The following is a 24,677-nucleotide window of genomic DNA, read 5'->3' as shown; positions in this document are numbered from 1 at the left end:
AAAGAATGGATGGATAGACGTGATGAGAATAGAAGTGATGAGAATAGAATGGATGGATGGATGTGATGAGAATAGAAGTGATGAGAATGAGAGGTAAATAGATATGATGAGATGAAAAATGAATCAGATAGATGAGAATGAATAGAGGATGGATGTGATGAGAATAGAAGTGATGAGAATGAAAGGTAAATAGATGTGATGATATGTGATGCGAATCAGATAGATGGTTAAGAATGGATGGATGGATGTGATGAGAATAGAAGTGATGAGAATGAGAGATAAATAAATGTAATGAGATGGGATGCGAATCAGATAGATGGGAAAGAATGGATGGATGGATGTGATGAGAATAGAAGTGATGAGAATGAGAGGTAAATAGATGTGATGATATGTGATGTGAATCAGATAGATGGGATTGAATGGATGGATGGATGCGATGAGAGTAGGAGTGACGAGAATGAAAGGTAAATAGATGTGATGATATGTGATGCGAATCAGATAGATGGGAAAGAATGGATGGATGGATGTGATGAGAATGAGAGGTAAATAGATGTGATGATATGTGATGCAAATCAGATAGATGGGATTGAATGGATGGATGGATGCGATGAGAATAGGAGTGACGAGAATGTGAGGTGAATAGATGTGATGAGATGTAATGCGAATCAGATAGATGGGAAAGAATGGATGAATGGATGTGATGAGAATAGATGTGATGAGATGTAATGCAAATCAGATAGATGGGAAAGAATGGATGAATGGATGTGATGAGAATGAGACATAAATAGATATGATGAGATGTGATGTCATGTGAATCAGGATGTAAATGAATGATATAGGATGTGAATGAATGTGTTAGCATGTGAATCGAGATGTGAATGAATGATATAGGATGTGAATGAATGTGTTAGCATGTGAATCACGATGTGAATGAATGATATAGGATGTGAATGAATGTGTCAGCATGTGAATTAGGATGTGAATGAATGATATAGGATGTGAATGAATGTGATAGCATGTGAATCGGGATGTGAATGACTGATAAGGGATGTGAATGGATGTGCTGTCATTTGAATCAGGATGTAAATGAATGATATAGGATGTGAATGAATGTGTTAGCATGTGAATCGAGATGTGAATGAATGATATAGGATGTGAATGAATGTGATAGCATGTGAATCGGGATGTGAATGAATGATAAGGGATGTGAATGGATGTGATGTGATGTGAATCGGGATGTGAATGAATGATAAGGGACATGAATGAATATGTTAGCATGTGAATGAATGAGATGTGATGTGAAATGGATGTGATAAGATGCGATGTAAACTAAATAGATGTTAATGTATGTGAAGTGATGAGATGTATGGGTAGATGCAAGTAGATGTGATCTAATGAGGATAAATGAGGAAATAAGTGATGAGATAGAAAAAGATGTGATTAGATGAGGATGGGAATACTTATAAAATGAATGTGGATTGATGTGTGGGTAATGCGCATTCATGTGGATGGATGAGTGGATAATGTGGATTGATGTGGATGATGTGGATGGATGTATGGATGATGTGGATTGATGTGTGGGTAATGTGGATTGACGTGAATGGATGTATAGATGATGTGGATTGATGTGTGGATAATGTGGATTGATGTGGATAGATGTATGGATGATGTGGATTGATGTGGATGGATGTATGGAAGATTTGGATGGATGTGTGGATAATATGGATTGATGTGGATAGATTTATAGATGTGTGGATAATATGGATTGATGTGGATAGATTTATAGATGATGTGGATTGGTGTGGATGGATGTGTGGATGATGTAGATTGATGTGTGGATGATGCGATTGGATGTGATTTGATGTGGGAGTGATATGATGTGATAGGGATCGATGAAGAAAAAAAAATTATGGGAAGATGAGAAAAGATGGGGACTAATGTGAAAGAATGTGGAGTGATGAGAAAAAATGGAAATCCTGTTGGAACTGTATTTGTATGTGAAATCTGTTTTTAAATGACTATTTTATGTCAAGAATGCTAAGGAAGTATTTTGACCGTCTTGTGAATGAGGTCGTGGAGACCTATCTGTTAAAGTTGCAACTGCTGTGACAGAGAGTCAACGGAGGACGTCTCACGTATAGCAAGGTCGGCCGACTTGACCAGCCTCGGTTTGATTTAAATGGCGAGCTTCCGGTACAGTGGATGAGGGACCAAGGAAGCGGCCTATGAGTGAAGCGCTAGGTGACCAGCGAAGGATTCTAGAGGGTGCTGACGATACGGTGCTCGGCTCTGGGTCGCCGAAGATACCCACATGTAAATCGGGGAAGATATTGGAACAAGGAGTAAGAGTTATTTTCTGAATTCGGGCATGGATCTGGTTGGTTGACCTTGCTGGTCCTCAACGGATGAGTCCATGGCTCTTTTATATGGATCCGTTGGTTGATCTTGCTGATCTTCAACGGAGATTCCATTTTGATATGTGAATATATTGCCAGTTACTATGAGCTAGGAACTATCGAAAAGGCCCCTGAGCGAACAGGTGGTGAGCGTTCTGGTTGCCAATGATGCCATAGGTACACCGATGAAGGAATGATTGGAAATAAGGATTCAACCGGTAATTTTGAGGATTGTGATAGTGATACAATGGTTTCATAAATGATAGTTTTAAAGATAGCTGATGATGAGAAAAAGGCAATTTCATATTGGGTGTGTAAGTGGTGTGAACAGTTTTAAGTTTGCATGAATATCCAGCTAGGGGTCCTGGGAACTCTTTTCCCTGGTACTCGGGACAAAACCTAACCAAATTCTTAGTTGGATCCCATCACTACAGCGGTTGGCTAACCCACGGGACTGGATGGGGTTAGGCTGGACTGATGGATCCTTAAATTGAGACTCAATTCTGTTATGGTACGATAGACGAAGTAAATCCAGTACAAAAAATTGTTCTATGGAAAAGAATCAACGGCTATGCCTCTCAATGAGGAAAAAAGTGTTGGTCTCTATGATCCAAGTGCAATCTTTTCCCTGATCTGACTTGGGACTTACGAGTTCGGTTAGATCAGTTCAGTTAGTTAAGGTTTTTGACTACGTTAGAGAAAAATTATCCTGGAGGAATCGCCCGTGCTTTCCAAGTAAGGGAAGTTTTTTCGGGTTCGGTTTTGGAAGAACCGATGGATTAGTCTCTCGCTCGAATATCCGTGGGGCGAGGCTCCAAGTGTGGGACCCTGCCCCGCGTAAGAAGTGCTACTTCCGCTGCTAGCACCCCTGAATTCATTGCGCGATGGGGAGAGGGACCTCACAGCTGGTATCATAGATAGCGAATTGGCTAATGAGGATCAACCGAGAAGCCAAAAATGTCAAAAACTTATGATAAAGCAGTAAAAGGTTGTAAAATTGTGTGAAAAAATTCATAAGAATTGATATTCAAACTGAAATTCGTAAATTGGTAATTAGGTCTTCAGATGGAAGTACCGTAATTGTATGGAATCTCGGACTTGCTTGAGGCCTAGACATGATGGTATTTATCTTATATTTCCAAGGACCGTGACTACCCATACATACCGAGGGTATAACTGCAGCTCTTTATTGGCAGTATATACGAGTAAATCTAAGACTTGAAATTATCATTAAGCATTAATACTATCCAGATGATGAACTCGAATGTGGTTGATATGATTTTAAATTCTGGTTAAGAATTGCACGGGCGATTCTTCCAGGATAATTTTTCTCTAACGTAGTCAAAAACCTTAACTAACTGAACTGATCTAACCGAACTCATAAGTCCCAAGTAAGATCAGGGAAAAGATTGCACTTGGATCATAGAGACCAACACTTTTTTCCTCATTGAGAGGCACAGCCGTTGATTCTTTTCCATAGAACAATTTTTTGTCTGGGATTTACTTCATCTATTGTACCATAATAGAATTGAGTTTCAATTTAAGGATCCATCAGTCCAGCCTAACCCCATCCAGCCCCGTGGGTTAGCCAACCGCCCAGCCAACTGCCCAACCACTGTAGTGATGGGATCCAACTAAGAATTTGGTTAGGTTTTGTCCCGGGTACCAGGGAAAAGAGTTCCCATGACCCCTAGCTGGATATTCATGCAAACTTAAAACTAGTCACACCACTTACACACCCAATATGAAATTGCCTTTTTCTCAGCATTAGCTATCTTTAAAACTATCATTTAATGAAACCATTGTGTCACTGATCACAATCCTCAAAATCGTCGGTTGAATCCTTATTTCCAAGCATTCATTCATCGGTGTACCTATGGCATCATTGGTAACCAGAATTCTCACCACCTGTTCGCTCAGGGGCCTTTTCGATAGTTCCTAGCTCATAGTAATCGGCAATATATTCACATATCAAAATGGAATCTCCATTGAAGATCAGCAAGATCAACCAATGGATCCATATAAAAGAGCCATGGACTCATCCGTTGAGGACCAGCAAGGTCAACCAACCAGATCCATGCCCGAATTCAGAAAACAACTCTTACTTCTTGTTCCAATATCTTCCCCGATTTACATGTGGGTATCTTCGGCGACCCAGAGCCCAAGCACCGTATGGTCAGCACCCTCTAGGATCCTTCGCTGGTCACCTAGTGCTTCACTCATAGGCCACTTCCTTGGTCCCTCATCCACTGTACTGGAAGCTCACCATTTAAATCAAACTGAGGCTGGTCAAGACCTCGACCAACCCTGCTATACGCGAGACGTCTTTCGTTGACTCTCTGTCAGCAGTTGCAACTTTAACAGATAGGTCTCCACGACCTCATTCATAAGACGGTCAAAATACTTCCCTAGCATTCTTGACATAAAACAGTCATTTAAAAACAGATTTCACATACAAATACAGTTCCAACAATATTTCCATTTTTTCTCATCACTCCACATCCTTTCACATTAGTCCCCATCTTTTCTCATCTTCCCACAATTTTTTTTTCTTCATCGATCCCTATCACATCATATCACTCCCACATCAAATCACATCCAATCGCATCATCCACACATCAATCCACATCATCCACACATCCATCCACACCAATCCACATCATCTATACATCTATCCACATCAATCCATATTATCCACACATCCATCCACACCTTCCATACATCCATCCACATCAATCCACATCATCCATACATCTATCCACATCAATCCACATTATCCACACATCAATCCACATCATCCATACATCCATTCACATCAATCTACATTACCCACACATCAATCCACATCATCCACATCAATCCACATTATCCACTCATCCATCCACATCAATGCGCATTACCCACACATCAATCCACATTCATTTTATAAGTATTCCCATCCTCATCTAATCACATCTTTTTCTATCTCATCATCTATTTCCTCATTTATACTCGTTAGATCACATCTACTTCCATCTACCTATACATCTCATCACTTCACATACATTAACATCTATCCAGTTTACATCGCATCTTATCACATCCATTTCACATCACATCTCATTCATTCACATGCTAACACATTCATTCATGTCCCTTATCGTTCATTCACATCTTGATTCACATCACATCACATCCATTCACATCCCTTATCATTCATTCACATCCTGATTCACATGCTATCAAATTCATTCACATCCTATATCATTCATTCACATACCGATTCACATGCTAACACATTCATTCACATCCTATATCATTTATTTACATCCCGATTCACATGACATCACATCCATTCACATCCCTTATCAGTCATTCACATCCTGATTCACATGCTATCACATTCATTCACATCCTATATCATTCATTCACATCCTAATTCACATGCTAACACATTCATTCACATCCTATATCATTCATTCACATCGCGATTCACATGCTAACACATTCATTCACATCCTATATCATTCATTCACATCCCGATTCACATGACATCACATCTCATCTATTCATTCACATTTATCTGATTCACATCACATCTCATCACATCTATTTACCTCTCATTCTCATCACATCTATTTACCTCTCATTCTCACATCACTTCTATTCTCATCACATCCATTCATCCATTCTTTCCCATCTGTCTGATTCGCATTACATCTCATCACTTCTATTCACCTCACATTCTCGTCACTCCTATTCTCATCGCATCCATCCATCCATTCAATCCCATCTATCTGATTCGCATCACATATCATCACATTTATTTACCTCTCATTCTCATCACATCCATCCATCCATTCTTTCCCATCTATCTGATTCGCATCACATATCATCACATCTATTTACCTTTCATTCTCATCATTCCTATTCTCATCGCATCCATCCATCCATTCAATCCCATCTATTTGATTTGCATCACATATCATCACATCTATTTACCTCTCATTCTCATCACTTCTATTCTCATCACATCCATCCATCAATTCTTTCCCATCTATCTGATTCGCATCCCATCTCATTACATTTATTTACCTCTCATTCTCATCACTTCTATTCTCATCACATCCATCCATCCATTCTTTCCCATCTATCTGATTCGCATCACATATCATCACATTTATTTACTTTTCATTCTCATCACTTCTATTCTCATCACATCCATCCTCTATTCATTCTCATCTATCTACCTTTCATTCTCATCACTTCTATTCTCACATATCATCACATCTATTTACCTTTCATTCTCATCACTTCTATTCTCATCACATCTATCCTCTATTCATTCTCATCTATCTGATTCATTTGCCATCTCATCATATCTATTTACCTCTCATTCTCATCACTTCTATTCTCATCACATCCATCCATCCATTCTATTCTCATCACATCCATCCATCCATTCTATTCTCATCACTTCTATTCTCATTACATCCATCCATCCATTCTTTTTTATCTATCTGATTCGCATCCCATCTCATCACATCTATTTACCTCTCATTCTCATCACATCCATCCATCCATTCGTAAATTGGTAATTGGGTCTTCAGATGGTAGTACCGCAATTGTATGGAATCCCGGACTTGCTTGAGGCCTACCATTTACAAAGGGGAAGGCTTCATTTATAGGAAAAAGTGAGCCTCTAACCAAGCAAACTAATTCTAGAATTTTTCAGATCAGTTTGGTCAAATTTTGACCATTTTTAGGTCAATTTAGCTTACTTTTTGGATCTAGTTGAAGCAGGAGAGAGGAGAGATGAAAATATCTCATTATTTATGAGTTTAAAACTCAACCACACATGTGAAATAGGCACCTCCTTCATGAGGGAAACTCCCCCACACTGATGTGTCAAAAACGCATCATTTCTTCTAAACATCTCTTATTTTTTAACTAATAACCTTGTCCTTACTCAAATCTTCATCTTGTGTGAGTATTTACTCATTTTTGGGGGGATTTCCTTTTATTCTTCAATTTATCTCTTCCCTACATTTGGATTAATCTAATTGGTCCATAGGAACCTTAATTCAAAAATTTCAGAAAATCTGGACCCTTAGGCTAAGGTCCTTTTTACCTGATTTCAATTTATTCTAATTGCACATTGGAAGTTTCTTTTTGAATAACTGTTTTAGGGGAAACCATTTTAGAAACTAGGAGGATTTTTATATCCAAAAATATCTCAATTTTGAATTACCTCCCTCCTCTAGACATTTTCTCTCTCTAGGCCAAAACAGGGTAAAACAGGATCTTTCTTTTATTTCAGAGAGGGGAATAATATAGGATCAGAAGGAGAGGTTCTTACACCTGCACACCTCAAAAGTCGCAGGGAGGAATCTTATAGACCTCATGATGAGGAATATTTCTTTGGTGAGTTCGAGGATTACAATCATTATAAGGATGAGCCTATGCGCATAGGCATGGTGACCGTCATGGCAATGGAGATGAATTCAAGGGTGTGAAGGATAAGATCGTCCTCTCAAAGTTTAGTGGTGAAGGCACTAATAATGATGTCTTTGTGAGGAGTGGGTCAACAAATTGTATCTCTATTTTGAGATGAACCCTCAAAGTGAAAAAGCTATGGTTTACTTTTTTGCCACTTTACACTTGGAAGGGTATGCTCATGCATGGTGGAGGCATCTCCAATCACAAGGTTATGAGGCCACAAGTTGGGATGCTTTTAAAGAAGATATGAGAGAGACATTCACTTCCAAGATGCACAAGGACAAAATGGTTTGTGAGTGGGATGATCTACAACAAAGATACATGAGTGTGAATGAGTATACACATAAGTTTCTCAAACTTATGCTTCATGTTCAAAATAGTCAAGTACACCTACAACTCTCAAGGATGCAATGATCTTGGGCTGAAGTATATGAATAAAAGTATACAAATACATGGGTGAACTGTCGGCCATATTATGGGTCAAATGCTTTCACAAAGCCATCTCCTACCACTCCAAATGTACCCAAATCTCCTACGGTCTATGGTAGTAGTGAAAAAGCATACAATGTGGGTGCTTTCAAAGGTGGAAATACTTCTCAAAAGCCTTCACAAGCGGGTGAAAAGCCAACTAATGATGGGGTCACCAAGACCAAATTTGTGAAGGAAGATCACATTAATGAGATGAGGGACAAAAAACCTATGCTACAAATGTGGTGGGAAGTATAGCAAGGATCATTGATGGAAGGAGTGCAAAGCCCGCAATGTCAAGATTAATATGGTTTACTCGGAGGTGGTAGATGACACTAATGACAAAGAAGTGGAGCCATTTCAAGAGCCATGTGAGTTTGTGGATTCTTTAGATCCAGATGGGGAGTTTCCTTTTGACCCCAGTGGCTCTCTTGGTGATCTTCATGATTATGATGATGGCTTACCTCATACTTTGGGTGCTACAAATGCATATGAACACAATACTTCTCTGTGTTCCATATCCAATGAATGTTATGCCAATTGCAAAGGGGCACACACATTGAGATTCAAGGCTAAAGTCAAGGGAAGAGATGCATTTGCATTGGTGGACAACATAGTTTTGTGAACTACAAATCATTGGGAAATCTAAAATTATACCCAGATGCATTGGCAATGAAAAGAAAAGTTGAAGTAGCAAACATGGATTGCATGGATTGCACAATGATTTGCTGAAATGTGGAATTGATGCTCTCAAAAGAGTACACTTGCAAAGCTGAATTGTTGGTGCTCAATATGGAGTCCAGTGATATGGTTTTGATGTTAGATTGGCTATCAACTCTTAGAACCTTTTCCATGAATTTGAAACAAGGGTTTTTGAGGTTTATGCATGGGAAGAAGACCATTACATTGCATGGTTTTGGTACCTCAAATTTAACCTTGATCAATGGCACACAACTCAAGAGGGAATTGAAGAAGAGTGGCTATATGTATGTTTTACAGCTTTGTAAGGATGAAGAAAATAAAAAAGAGAGAAAAGTTACACATGAGGGCATGAAGAAGTTACTTAAAGAATATGAAGATGTGTTTCATATGCCCAAGTTCTTACCACCAAATGAGGGAGGTTGATCATGCAATTGAATTGGAGCCAAATGCAAAGCCGATCAACAAACCTCTATATCGGTTGTTAAAAGTGAAAAAGGATGAAAAGGCAAAGCAAGTTAAAGAGCTCATTGATATTGGTTGGGTGGAACCGATTCAATCGCCATTTGCATCACCCGTTTTATTGGTGAAGAAGAAGGATGGGACTTTTAGAATGTGCATTGATTATTGGGATATTAACAAAATTACCATCAAGAATAGGTACCCAATCCTAAGAATTGATGATCTTTTGGATGAATTGAAGGGTCCCAAGTTCTTCACCAAGATTGACTTACAATTTGTCTACCACCAAATAAGAATGAAAAGTGGGAATGAGCACAAGATGTCATTTCGTACCAAAAGAGGTCTCTATCATTTCATGGTGATGTCGTTTGTTTTATGTAATGCACCGGCCACTTTTCAAGGATTGATGAACAAAGTGCTATAGCCATTTCTCTTCAAGTTTGTGCTGGTGTTTTTCGATGATATCTTGGTGTATAGCAACAGTGAAAAGAAGCACTTGGTTCATGTGAAGGAGGTATTTGATGCATTGAAAGCCAACCACTTGTATGCCAAAGAAACCAAGTGTACATTCATGGCAAAAGAGGTGGAATACCTTGGTTGTGGGCATTGATGGCATATAGATGGACCCGCAAGAAAGTGGAATGTGTGAAGAATTAGCCTACTCCCACCAATCTCACTCAAGTGAGGGGATTCTTAGGTCTCTCATAATTTATCATCGCCGATTCATTGAGAGGTGTGCACATATAGCGGCTCCTTTGACGGCGGATAAGTTGAAGAAAGGGGCATTCTTTTGGGATGCAATGGCACAAAAGAGTTTTGATGTGCTAAAAAGAATGCTTACTTCATCACCTATCTTGGTGTGCCCGGATTTCTCCAAGCCCTTCACTATTAGAGCGGATACATGTGGAAGAGGCATTGGTGCGGTGTTGTATCAAGATCATAGAGTTATTGCTTATGAAAGCCGCTAACTTGATGACAAAGAGATGGAGATGCATGTGTATGATCAAGAGATGATTTCCATTTTGCACGCAATCAAGAAGTGGCATCACTATCTTTATGGAGAAGCAAATTCTATATGCGAAGTGGCCATATGGTTCTTCAATTCTTCCTATCTCAATAAAACCTCTCACCTAATCAAAGAAGATGGTTGCCTACCCTTCAACAATATAGTTTTGAGATCACATATACGAAGGGAAAGGAGAATGTGGTGGCAGATTCACTCTCTAGAATGTGGGCATGTTCTCTATCAGCCATCATGGAAGTGCATAATGATTGGGTTGAGGAGATTCAAGAGGAATATATGCTTGATGATGAGGCTTCACAAATAGTGCAAAAATTACAGCACGGTGTTTGTGATAATTTACCTCATTTTGGATTGCACAATTGTCTCCTCTATTATAAGGAAAGGATGTACCTTGTACCCCACTCATCCTTCAAGAAAAAGGTCATGGATGAGATGCATTCTACTCCCATGGTGGGACATTTGGGTTTGTTCAAAACCTATGATGCCATAAAGAAAAGTTTCCATTGGAAATGCCTATGGAGGGAAGTCAAAGAATATGTTGCTAAGTGTATGCCTTGTCAACTCAACAAGGATCCCACATACAAGCCTGGTGGTTTGCTTCAGCCTTTACCCATTCCGGAGGGTAAATGAATGCATATTGCTATTGATTTCATTACCGGCTTGCCTTCTACAAAGAGAAGATGGGATAGCATCTATGTGGTGGTCGACTGATTGACAAAAGATGCCCATTTTGTACCAACAAAAGAGAGACACTCGGCATCTATGGTGACACACCAATTCATGGAAAATGTGTTCAAGTTGCATGGCATGCCGTACCAAATAGTAAGTGATCAAGATGTGAAGTTTACACATTTTAGCATACATTGTTTGATAGCATGGGCACTAAGTTGACTCCTAGTACAGCCTATCATCCGAAAACTGATGGTCAAACCAAAAGGGTCAATAAGTGGCTTGAGACTTACTTGAGGCATTAAATCTCACTAGCACATTCATGATCGCTCATCGTAAGTCAACGCCATATTACCCACAAGAAAATGGCCATGTAGAGAGAACCAACAAGGTTCTTATTTCAATAATGACAAAGACTATTGAAGCTCGATGCACTAACTAGGAGTCTAAACTCACAGCAGCTTTATGGGCCTATCGCACATCATACAAAGTTGCAATTAATTTCACGCCTTTTAAGATGGTGTATGGACTTGAGGAAGTAATGCCCTGGGATTTCATGATCCCTAACTGTAAGTTAAAAGCTTGATGGTAATGAATTGGCTAACCGGTTATTTGTTTTAGAACAACTCACTGAGGAGCAACAAATGTAGTGCAAAACATGCTGACAAAAAAGGACCGAAGAAAGAAGTGGTTTGACAAAAATATCAAAGACAAGGAGATTGAGGTAGGGGATCTTGTACTTATGTATAGCGTCAGTGTGAAGAAAAAGCTTAAATATATCAGAAAGGGACCATTCAGGGTTTGTGAAGTTACTCCACAGAGTACAATACGTGTTGAGACTCTTGAGACAGAGTTGAAACTATTGGTTTCCTTAATGGAAGTAAGTTTAAAAAATACTATAGACCTCGTACCAAAGAATCCTTACGTGATTCACAGGACAAGAAAGCCACCCAGGAAAGGGCCACTCAAAAGAAGACACAAGCCCAAGAGGAGGCAAGAGAAAGACAAGCCAAACTGCAAAAATGAGGAGAAGGAAACCTTACACCTGCTACATAAGCCTTTGTGGGAAAATTTGAAGAAGACACAAAGGAGCACATAATGCCCCTATGGACATCCATTCAATTGTCTAGCCCTTATGGTGGTAAAGTGATTTATAATGCATTACTTGATACAGGGGCTAGTCACTATCTAATTTCTTTCATTGCATAGAACTAATTGGAAAAATCCCAACTTGAAAATAGCTCCTTAAAGGTGAAAGGTATCCATGGTGAAAATACCAAGGTTCTCAAGGGATATTACAAATAGAGATATATTATGATGGCAGCAAGGAACTGGTGGTAGACATCTTGGTTATGCCTGCCAGAACATTACCTGAACCAATAATACTTGGTCGTACATGGATGAAGGTTGTGGGATGTATGATTGACTGGTCAACAGGGAGGGTCTCTGTGGGTGAAACCACAATTGAACAATCTACTCATAAACCCTTGCCACCTCTCACTATTCTCTAGGGTCGTAAAGAGGAGGAAGCTTCAACATCCACAAAATCTATGGAAGCTTTAATTCCCTCCACTTCAGTGTCCAATATCCAAAAGACTCACAATCCTTCTACCTCCACACAACAAACACCTGCATATGAAAAGAACGAGCAGAGTTGATGAGCTACAAAGTGGCAACCCAACTCTACCTGCTCCAAATGTTCCCAAAAATTCTCAATCCATACTACCTCAACTGACCAAGAAAGGAGGACCACAACATAAGAATCGGCACAAAAAGTCCAAATTACAAGTTACCCCAAAATGGATCCCCAAATGCTTGAAAGCTCAAGGCTACTACGAGGGTAACCGTTGTATTTGGATACCAAAGCATAAAAGTATACCCCTAGCTAGCCTCACTACTGCCACTTATTTACCAACTCCCAAACCTCCTCATCAATGATGGATAGAGGCTTCAATAGCTCACATGCCAACAAAGGAAAAGCTATTGTAATAGAACCTTCACCACCAATGTGCCCAAAAAGGTATGGATCCCAAAGAGAAAACCTATCACACCAAACATGGTGATTGATGGTGAAGCCTCTACATCACTAAAGGTTATAAAACCATTGATGTTTATCCAAGCCCCAACCCCATTGGTCTCCCTAGATGAGCGACCCACTATGCAAGTCTCAACCCCATTACTCCTCAACATTGGTGAAACCATAAGCTCCATCCGGTCTTCTGAGAGCACTTTACCCACTATGCAAGTATCAACCCCATTACTCCTCAACATTGGTGAAACCATAAGCTCCATCCGGTCTTATAAGAGCACTTTACCGCTCGTTAAAGCTGGAAGTTGACCTACCACTACACCAAGGAACAAAAAGCGTCCCTAGCCAACAAACATTCATGGAGACAAGCTAGAAGGAATAGTTGCAAAACATCTACAATACCTTCTACGAGGTCAAGGTATGATCAACAACAACAGGAAGGGGGGACTTATGCTAATATCATTACTTTTTCCCTCCATGTTTTGCTCCCCGACAAAGTTTATGTCTATATCAAGAGGGATCCTGTTGGAAAAAACCTAACCCATGACAATCTAGCTAGAACCAACAATGTACAACAATTTAAAAACTATACATATACTAAAAAACCAACTAGCCATACAATTTTTTTAAAAAAAAAGATGATGAGAAGGAGTACATAAATAGAAGAATGAAATTGACTTTGCTGTGACTATAGGCCACAAGCATGGACTTTTCATGGACTGACACGAGTGACCTTATCGTGGACCTAGACTGCCAGGAATGGTACTATTGAGGACATCTGAGTATTTTCCCTTTCCAGACCCACTCATGTTATTTTTATGCACCACTAGGGGGGAGATATTGTGGAGCCACCTTTGTGGACCTGTTTTACCTAAAGTTTCATCCCCTTTCACCATGCATTACTTGTAGGCATCGCATGTTGTACATAGCGTCCCACCTATGTTGGTAGTGCAGAACTTATTTTAGGCGCTATGGGAGACAGGACTATATTGCAGTCCATGGTAGGAGCAACACCACTGCAACAATATCACGAGAGCTTTCGTTACCCAATGGGAGGAGCCCAAAAAGTTAGAATTGAACATAAATATCTTGCAGAGTAGTGGAGGAAGCCAGGAACTTATGGACTTACACCATTAGATATGGCATATTCGTTTCCACTTCCTTGTTTCTCCTCGAGTATAGTGGCTGATTTCCTAGACAACTTAGCTCATGGTAGCTACTTAGCTAACTTACCTATAGTACCCATGCCTTATCACAGTGAGGAGGCACCCAAACCATTACCTAGTAGACTAGAGGACGCATATATATATGGAGCACACCCTAGTGAGAGGGAAAGTCAAAATGACGATAAATCGAAGCATGCTTATGCACTATGGTTATCTAACGATGAGCTTGCTAGATAGTATGATTTATAGGTTATTCAGGTGTCGTCATGTAGACCAGATCCAGAATTACAACATGCGGTGAATGTGCAACCTTGATATGGACATAATTTTCCTCATTGCCCAGGTGTATTCTAACCCATCCTCACCTTTTGTTTATTGTTTGTGATTCTCCATTTACTTTTTGTTTAAGTTGCTAGATATCTGGTCTATCAATTTTCTAGTTATTACTTGGTAACATTTAGGCTTTTGTCCTAATTCCATCTATCGTGAGATTGACCACCTTAGAGTATGCCAAGTACTCCACCTTCCTTAGTGCACCCTCTTTAGTTAGAATAGAGCCTCCTAGGTGAATTGTAATGTGACACTAGTTTATTAAAAAAACCCACAAGCAAAACAAAAACAAAGAAAAAAAAAACACCGATGTGCAGGTACTTAGAGGTTCTTAGATACTCTTGTATGAGGTCTCTGGACCATTGCTTGGATCTCTGTAGGGTGGTGCCCTACTTTTCTATTTTTAAAATCAAAATGCAACCTTATAATACTCACTTAGAAGTTCCATTTAGGAGGTTAGATATTAGCTAGAGATGGTTTCAACAAAGGATAGTGTGTCGAGACTAAGGTCATAACCCAAGGCATGCTTTACATCCTTCTTATCTTAGATAGAATTTGGACCAAGCTTCATAGTACCCTTGTCTTAACTAGAAAAATTGACCAATCATTAAATATCATTCCTCACTACATGATTAGTGGTTACATTATACTTAAATGCACCTTACTTGTGGTACCATGTTGCTTTGCAGACCTTCGAGGACCTCCAACATTTCATACATCCAACAATAGCTTCAACATGTTGCTTTGCAGACCTTCGAGGACCTCCAACATTTTATACATCCAACAATAACTTCAACAAATCTTCATCGGCATATTTTGAGTACGGAATTTGCATCAAGAAGTGGGGCATGTTAACTCTCATCGAACACCTCATCTTCAACAAATCTTCATCGGCATATTTTGAGTACGGAATATTTGCATCAAGAAGTGGGGCATGTTAACTCTCATCGAACACCTCTCCAGAGTCATTGTATAGTTTACGTGTGCGATCGCCGCTTGTCTATATTTTAGCTTAGATAGAATTTGGACCAAACTTCATAGTACCCTTGTCTTAACTAGAAAGATTGAACAGTATCATTCATCACTGCATGATTGGTGTTTGCATTATGCTTAAATGCACCTTACTGGTGGTACCATGTTACTTTGTAGACCTTCCAAGACCTCTGACATTTCATGCATCGAACAACATCTTCAACAAAACTTCATCAACATATTCCGAGGATAGAATCTGCATCAAGAAGGGGGGCATGTTAACCCTCATCGGACACCTCTCCAGCATCATTGTATATTTTACGTGTGCGATGGCCGCTTGTCTCTATAAAGGTGCACAATGGGATTAATACTGGAGAATGTATTCTTAGATTAGGGTTTTACATAAGCCTAGGCGGCTGTGGTTGGAGCCATGGACCTATTTTTTAAGTATGGCCGCCCAAGGTGTGAAGCTTATGGACCAAGATAAGGGTCATTGTTTATTGTGGCCATTCATTCTTTTATGCTATTTAAGAGAGTTCTCTTCTTCTCTATACTCTTATGCTATTGCTTTCTTACTTGACTATTGCATGTTTGAGCTATTTTTTGCTTGCTTTCATGTGTGTGTGGTGAGAGAGTGAGTGTGTGATTGAGTGAGAGAGGAGGGTCGAGCTTCCATCGGAGTGCGACGAGCAGTGTTGGAGAGGAGCTTAGAGGGTGGCTATGTGGCAACAAGATCTCCTACAAGAATCCAAGCACGAGCAATCAATGAGCTGAGTGACACATCCCATTTATGCAATGGCAAGCTAGGTTATGGTAGATTAACCTCTCAGTTTGAGCTGTTTATGCTTCTGAGTGCGGTGAGACAAGGCCCCACGACATTGGTTAGTTCATGCACTTTTTCTATGGCGCAAGGGCTTCCCACACACCTAAATAGGTAATCTCTTCATGGCGGTTAAAATAGTAAAGCTGTAAAAGTCATCATTTTAAAAACAAATTCAAAGGTTTACAATCATTATTTATATTTAGGAAGAAATCATATCAAGTTTTTAATAAGTGAAGGCATTTGGTGTGCATGCCAATTATTAAAATTATTTAGCGTGAGAGGGAGGGATGATAAGAGGAGAGAAGTGACATAGGAGACTACATGCGAGAGAAATCTCCCACAAGTGAAGGCATGTGGTGTGCATGCCAATTATTATTTTTATTTAGCGTGGGAGGGAGGGGTGATAAAAGAGGAGAGGAGCGATAGAGGAGACTACGGACCTCATGGGCAAGAGATGCAAGAAGATGGAGGTTGGAGCAGGAAGGAGTATCTCTAGGGGAGACGAACCCCTCTCTTGTGGGGTGGGGTAGGACATTAGTGGTTCAAAGGGTCAACTTTAGATTCACCCTAATAGGATTATTGGTCTCTTAGGGCTGGTAAAAAATATATATACATACTAAACAATCTACTGAATATATAACGAGTGGCCCAGACCTGCTTTGGCGGTTTGGTTGCCCTTTTCTCTCTGGCTCTTTTTTATTGTCCCCCTTTAAAACAAAACAAAAAAAACATTTTGTTTAAACTAATTCTTCTCTCTCTCTCTCTCTCTCTCTCTCTCTCCCTCCCCTCTCTTTTTCTCTCTCTTCTTTCTCCTCTCTTTTCCCCCCTTTACAAAAGGCCCAATTCTCTCTCTCTCTCTCTCTCTCTCTCTCTCTCTCTCCCTAACTCTTTCCTCTCTTGCACTGTCTAACTCTCTCTCTCTAACTCCGTATAACTTTCTCTCTACCTCACTTTTCTCTCTCTAACTCACTCACTCTCTCTCTCTCTAAATATCTCTCTCTAACTCCCTATAACTCTCTCTCTCTCTCTCTCTAACTCTCTCTCTCTAACTCCCTATAACTCTCTCTCTCTCTCTCTCTCTCTCTCTCTCTCTCTCTCTCTCTCTCCTCTCTTGCACTGTCTAACTATCTCTCTCTCTAACTCTGTATAACTTTCTCTCTACCTCACTTTTCTCTCTTTAACTCACTCTCTCTAACTCTTTCTCTCTCTCTCTCTCTAACTCTCTCTCTCTCTCTCTCTCTCTCTCTCTCTCTCTCTCTCTCTCTCTCTCTCTCTCTGATTATGTAGACGGATTGGGAGGCCCAAGGGCATGCCTGGTAGGGGTGTTGATACCTATCTTGTTATATGCTGATGATATTGTTCTAATCTCAGACTCTTCAAAGGGATTACAGAGACACCTGGATGCATTACAGGCTTTCTGTGTGTGGATAGAGATCTGACAGTGAACCTTGGGAAAACCAAGGTTATGGTGTTTAACACCACACAGGCATGGGTGACGAGATTAGAGCCTCAGTTCACTTTTCGAGGGGAGCCAGTAGAGTACGTCAGGTCAGGTCATATGTCTACTTGGGAGTTACTTTCACAGGACCGCGTTTCTCCCTAAAAGAGGCATAGCAGCTAGATTAGCTCGAGGGCATGCAGCCTTGGGGGCACTTGAGAGGAAGGCAGTGTGCACACATATAGTTTTAGGAGCCACGCACCAAATTGTGGCTATTTGATATGCTTGTCACACCGACCCTCCTGTACTATGGAGCTCCAATTTGGGGACCCAGTATACATCACAAATCTCAGAGAGGGACAGATGAGGGATGGAGGAAAATGGAGAGACCACTGTTTATGATGATTGCCCGCATGATTCGGAGCAAATCATCAGTACCACATGAGATTGTTTGGGCTGAGCTGGGTGCCCCACCAGTAGTAACCGAGGCCCTATTCCAGGGAGTTACCTTTTTACAGTGGCTATGGGAGCTCCCTAAGCAGAGGTACTCCCGATTGGCATTGATCTCATCCATACACCAGTTGGTAGAGGATGGAGACACTCGTTTTGTTGGTACGCTCAGATGAGATCATGGTTTGACCTACATGGTTTGCAGATAGAGGCACTACCACTCTTTCAGTACAGTCTGGATTGTCCATTTTTGGATCTCACCCGCTCAGAGCAAAACCGCGTGATCAGGATGATGGATATCATCAAAGTGGACACAGAGAGGACATGGACTAGCCCCCTGGAGCCCTTGGGCACAAAAATGGCTCATTACAAGAGCCATTTTCTACACCTCTCACCAGATGATTTTATCACCCGCCCGGCGTACATGGATGTACACCTATCACATGGGATACGTTGTGCCATTGGACAGATCCAGACCTCATCACACCAACTACGGATTGAGACAAGGCGATATGTGCATCAGATCGTGGATGACCGCATTTGTCAGCTATGCTACCAAGATGTAGAGATAGAGGAACACTACATGTGCCGATGTACAGTCTATTATGAGATCCGAGGGAGATATCACTGCCTCTTCCGAGAGGGTTTTGGGCTGTTACGCAGGGTCATGGAGTTTGAGGATCAGAGATGCCTAGGATTGTTTCTACTTGAGCTTAGGAGAGACACAGAGAGACCCTCTTGGTAGACAGGAGGCCGAGCCATGATGTACTTAGACAGAGGACCCTGACAGATTTCTTTGGCACCAGCACCAGTAACCCAACCCACACACCTCCTGATACCTCCTCCATTGGGCCATCAGGGCACCGACCATGCTCCCAGGGAGTCAACACTGATAGAGCACTTATCTTATGTCGTGCTCGTTGACCACGCCCATCAGGATCACAACCACGGCATCCTCACGATCGCCAGATCAGAGCCATTATTGCTTGGCATCGGAGGCGCCTGCCTCGTTCTACGACCTCTCCATTCTAGACAGCCCCATGGCGGAGATACTTGATCTAAGGAGAGGGCAACACTTCAACTGATCAGTATACATGGATCTACCTGATATACATTTTTCAATATTTTCTAGTATTTTCTACTCAGTATCATCTTGGAGTCTTACAGTTCTGTTCTTATAACTGTAAGACAATCAGTTTATTGTTTTTTTAGTCTCATTTAGTTGTTCTCTTTGATGAGACACCAACTTCAGATGTACTCTCAGTTTGGTCTCATAGGCCACTATGGCCTCTTAGAGACGTTAATATATCATTTCATTTCATTTAATTTCATTTCTCTCTCTCTTTACCTTCCTCTAACTCACTCTCTATGTTATGAGAATCTTTCTTGAGTTATTGGAAATTAGATTTCTTATTTTATATCAGTGACACCTGTGTGTACCATACCAATTGGTATGTGTGATTTGATATTATGGTTCCCTATTTCTCATGACAGTGTTGGGATTAATATATGTGTTCAAATGATTATTTGACTAACATGGATTATGTTTATGAGTATAGGTAATGAGATGTGTGAGGGTACTGAATTGAGGTGTCGTATTTATGGATGGTGGATTGAGCGGTGGTGCGAAGATGAAGATCATGTGCTAATCATGTATTAGAATTTTATTGATCATTTGTAGCCTATCATGTAGCTAGATTTTATGTGCGAATGTGCACAGGATTATTTTATGTGCTAATGTGCACAAGATTATTTTATTTGCGTATGTGCACAAGTAGTTATGTGTTGGGCAAAGGTTTTGCCATGTGTAAACATTAGAAACTATAGACAAGTTTATTTATATTCTAAGAAAAAGTCCAAAAGTGAAAAAAGTGCTATTATTGGCTCCAAGGACTAAAAATATGAATATGACATAAATATCGTGTGTGAGATGAGGAGCCATGGGGTAGATTGCACCCAATAGTGTTATCTTATGTGGTGAAGTATTTTCTCATGCAAGTGTTTACTTTCACCTCCTCTATGCTTTTTATTAATTTCTCTATTCAATTTACTTAAGTTATTGAGATTATATGGTTTAAATTTGTACTTGGACAAAGATTCATGTTTCAATGGTATCAGAGCTTGGGCAAGTACAAAGGACATCTCTTCAAGGTTTTTAATCAAAACATATTTTCGAAAGCAATTCAAAATCCAAAGGTATGCTTGAACTCTTGTAAATTTGAATTGATTTAATTTTGAAAGCATGTAAATATTTTTCACGGGAAGAGAAAGCTTGCACCAAAGGTACTAGTACTTTGGAGAAAGGTTGAGTCTCTCAAAAATCCAAAGGGTAAGAGAAGAAAGACATAAAAACCTTTGGGTAAAGGTTGGTTGATTTATGGGAGTTTTTTAGACCATTGGATGAAGAATTAGATCAAGGGCTAGAGATTAATGTCACCTTTTCTTCAAAATCCACCTCTGTTCAAACCAAAACTGCTCTTCTTCTTGCAAAACCACTTTCTTCAATCTTCAACCCCTCAAAGATCAAGCGGTATAGATGTAATCAGAAAGTCAGGAGCTTCATCACCCTAATCTCACTAAGCCTATAGGCTTGAGGATTTGCATATTCCAAGCCTCCTAACATAACTATTGCTTGTGTGTATAGTGACGGTCTCATGGTCAATGATAGACCCAAGTTCCAAAAAATCTAGGAGCTAATTTTACCATAGGTTACTTCCTTGTCCTTAATTTGTCCTTTCATTCTTAGAAGCATGTGAGGTGAGACTTATTTTCAATAGGTTTAGGCATACTTGGATTATCAAGAATATTTTCATGTTCAAAATTACCCTCTTGCATGATTGCTATCATCATGATTGACCCGTGTAAAATAATATGTTAAAGAACCCCATATGGTGGAGAACCTCAATGCTCAAATTACTCTTGAACCCTTGATTTAGTCTCCAAAAAGTAACCCTTTAAAATTTCACTCTTGCTTCTAACTCTTGATGCTAGATTTTTAGTAACTTGGGTAATCTTGTATTTGTTGCTTGTGGGACCGTGTCACAACAAAGGCTACTGGTGCTTCTTCCTTTTTACTATTGAAATCGGAAGTAATAAGCACCAACTGTTGGCTGGGTGCTATAATTATCCACTGCTTGCTGCTGCTTGTGGAGTTTGTAGTCCTATTAGTGTTTGGTCCATACAGGGCATTCTTCATTCCGGGGTCCTTGTTTTTGGTGGAAAAATTCCCCTACCTCAGCCCCATGGTGGCACGAGAGCTACTGTGGCCCCTGCCTCCGATTGTATTGGAGCGATCGACTCAGGCTTAATTGTTTGGACAGGCATCACATTGTGTGTTTGATTTTTCATATGCGGGTCGAGGGTTGCCTTCCAGAGAGCGGCTATTATAATAGCATTGCTTAGTTGAATGATTAGTCAGATTAGAGATGGGACAATAACGAGTCGCTATGCATTCTTCTTTCAAATGTCTTGGCTTCGAACATTTTCCACACTAGACTCTAGGTTGACTTCCAGAATCTAGATGACCCTGCACTGCCCCTGGTCACTTTTGGCCAAAGCTGCTACTATCATCCATTCTTCGACTGTTGTCGTGCTAGCTTTCTGCTTCTCATCATCGCCTAAGAAGTCCTCCGAATTGTCGTCAGAAGTGGAATCCGCTTGCTATCTTCGTGGACGATGTTGATTTCAACTCATGTGCCTTCTTAATACTTTTTCTTTTCCTTTTGGTATGTAAATCCACCATTAGCACTCATTCAGATTGTACTACAACCTCCACCAGTTCATCAAAATTGATACTGGCTAAATCTATCAGCCCCAATGCTTGATTAGCTTCGGCTATAAGCTGTGTACGAACCATCCACTAGTAACCTCATTGAATGGGCGATTGGCGAAATCCACCCATCCATGGAGAGTGTGAAATTTCGTTGCATAATCCTCCACTGGTATTTTTTTCTACCTGAGTGATCGAAGCTTATCCACCAACACCTCCAAAGACGTCTTGGTAGTACAAAATACCGTTGTTGAAGGAATGCTTTACATAATGCTGCATAATTGGCAAAATGGACATCCATGTAGTACCATGCTTTTCATCCGCCGCTTTGGAGTCCAAGGTGGATGCAAACACATAGTGTCCATCTGGTTGATTTTGATTGTGTTATGTGCTTCCGTATCTCCCAAGAAGGAACTCCACACAACCGTCAACTTAGGGAGAAGCAATAGACACAACAATTGTTGGGTACTTACCAATGCTTTGAGCTCGTGTCCCTTGAGGCTCCCCAAGCTCTCTTTGGAAGCTCCACTCCTTTGAACACCACCTCCATGTTGTCACCCACCACAAAATCGCTCACACCATGAATGCAAGGCAACCAGCCTTTCACTCTCTCACAAACACGCATGCATGAAAAAGGCACGTGTACTAGAGCTCTCTCTCTCTCTCTCCAATTACAAGAGCTCTCATAGCACAAAGAGGGATTGTGTCATTTTATTATGAGAATGGCCTTATATACAACTGGTCCTTATTCACACTTGGGCACCCAAAACCTACTAACTAAGGCCTTGGGTGGCCAGATTCTCAATACAACTTTTATAGTACCTTTTCATAACACTTATTTACTGTCATCAATTAGAGGAGCATCTTTGTTAATCCAAAATAGGACTAGCATCCCCCCTTACTTGATGTAGGTTCTGTCCTCTCAGAACCTTTTATCGAGGTTAAAAGACCTGGTCACCGAACTCATGTCTGTAAAAGTTTCGGCATGATTGAAGTTTTTTCAGGGTTCTTCTGAATGCTTAGTGGGATGTCTAGAACCCGATGTTGACCATATCTTTAAATGTGATGTGCATGTAGCCGAGAAGACACCTTTCATTCGTCCCTGTATTCATATCAAAGAGGAGTTTCTTTGCTTCAAATCCATCGTACCGCCCCCTTGGGTTGATCGATAAGGACCACGATCAACTTTAAAAACCTGACTGCTACCACAATAGCTGGATCAGGAATACGGTTCCAAGCTCTTATCTAGGTGAGCATTTGTTTCCTTTGACTTGCAATATTTGAAAATGTTGATGGAAAAAACTATGAAAAATCATAGCAAACATGAAAATCCCTTTGCTTGGCATCATGGAATTGTAGTGGCATGAATCTCCACTTGATAGGCATGTAAAGAAAATCAACCCTTTGGGTTGGCCGGGGAGCACTAGTACTGATGATGCCTATACTCTCAAATTGTGAGATACTCCTTATGCCACTCTGGTTGTATACCTAAATCCTCAATTCGGGGATTGGTATCATCTGTTATGATGTCTATGTACCCCCCCCCCTTGTATGAACTGGATTTGCCTTGTGCTACCTGCGGAAATAGTAACTAATCATGAATGTAACAATCTAGATCTTGAGCAGGTCTTCTAGGTGGGGGTTTGCTAGCTTTATATGCTTTGCCACGTTCTCCCATGATGTACCTTCTCTTGCGATTGGTAACAGCTTTGTTAAATCTAGCATTGGGGCGTGGAGAGGATAAGGTACATAAGACTTCCTTCTTAATTCCACTTTAGAGTAAGCATCTCCCATGATTATTTTGGTGGGTTCAAAAGGTGTGATTACCTTAAACATAAGCTTCAGCTTTGGGAGTGGATTGCCTCTTCTGATAAATCCCTCATATTCTATAGTAGCTGTTAAGGAATCAAGGATAGTTGTATTAGTAAAAGCATCAATTTGATCTTGAGGTTCAATATTGCATACCTCATCAAGCGGGATTGGTGTGGGCATCTCCTCGGGGTCTAGAGGGTTAGTGTGAATATCAATAGGAAGATAAGGCAATCGAAAAAAAGTGCTTTCTACCTCACATTGGTTAGTAGGAGCTACACTCGGAAAGGGGTTTAGTAATTTACTGGTTATTGAAGAGAACACACGGGATAAGTAAGTGAGATTGATGAACCTTGTGCCTCTTCGCGACCCTCTTGAATTTGGGGGTGGGTGATTTGGCTTATTAGTCTTCAAAAATTCCTGGAGTTCTTTCTTATCCTTGGGGGTACCAAAAGGATGATACAGAGTAGATTTGAAAAGATTCGAATACTAATGAGTATTATATAATTCTATCCACCCATGGTTGATAATCCATTGATAACTTCGTGCAACAACCTCGTAGTTGGTGGGTGTTATTGGAATATCATCTTGCATGAACAAGTCAAGTTTATCAACACTGTTATCCCCAAGATGTTTGATTATTGTAACAAATAGCACCAACTACGGAGGTTGAGCACTATTGGATGTAAAGGATA

This window comes from Cibotium barometz, chromosome 47 (genome assembly GCF_041138505.1).
Source record: "Cibotium barometz isolate CiBa-2024 chromosome 47, ASM4113850v1, whole genome shotgun sequence".
Lineage (NCBI taxonomy): Eukaryota > Viridiplantae > Streptophyta > Polypodiopsida > Cyatheales > Cibotiaceae > Cibotium > Cibotium barometz.
This window is presented reverse-complemented; position numbering follows the sequence as displayed.